A 678-nucleotide genomic window follows, 5' to 3' on the forward strand; every position below is an offset into this window, starting at 1 on the left:
GTCTATGTTTGTGCATGAGCGTGTATATGCTAAACCTCACTAAGATGAATATTTCAATTACCTGAAGATTGACTGTAACCATAACTCGAATTATTATGAAATGGACAGCCTTGAAACGATCGTAGTGTTTTACCCATTATCTTTTATTAAACTTTTAATACTTTTGATATATATTTAAAATAATATAGATTAATTATTTTTTATGTATTGGCTTAAGTTTTTCATTGTTTGATTTGCCTAATAGTGGTTTTATCTCTAATTAATATATATATATATATATATATATATATATATATATATATATATATATAAATATATATTTGAAGAGAATTAAGGTCTCTACAAAATTTATGTATTTGTACTATTTGTCCTCAAGTTCTTCAAAATTTATCTTTTACGTCTTGTCCCAGATTAGAACATTGTTCTACCAAGACGGAAAAACAGCTAATTCTGGAATCTATCACTTCCCAATAAATATTACTATGCTAATTTCATTTTGTGCAAATGGAATCTTTCCTGAATATGATGGTAACAAAAACATATTCATTTTATTATGTAAACCTGGTACAATTGGCAGTGCTGTGCTTCGATTTAAAACGTGCAGAGAAATATCCGAATCGAATAATTTGAATATGATTTATTTGACCTAATTAGAAATATGTAATACCGGAAATATTA

This window comes from Octopus sinensis, linkage group LG2 (assembly GCF_006345805.1).
Source record: "Octopus sinensis linkage group LG2, ASM634580v1, whole genome shotgun sequence".
Taxonomy (NCBI): Eukaryota; Metazoa; Mollusca; class Cephalopoda; order Octopoda; family Octopodidae; genus Octopus; species Octopus sinensis.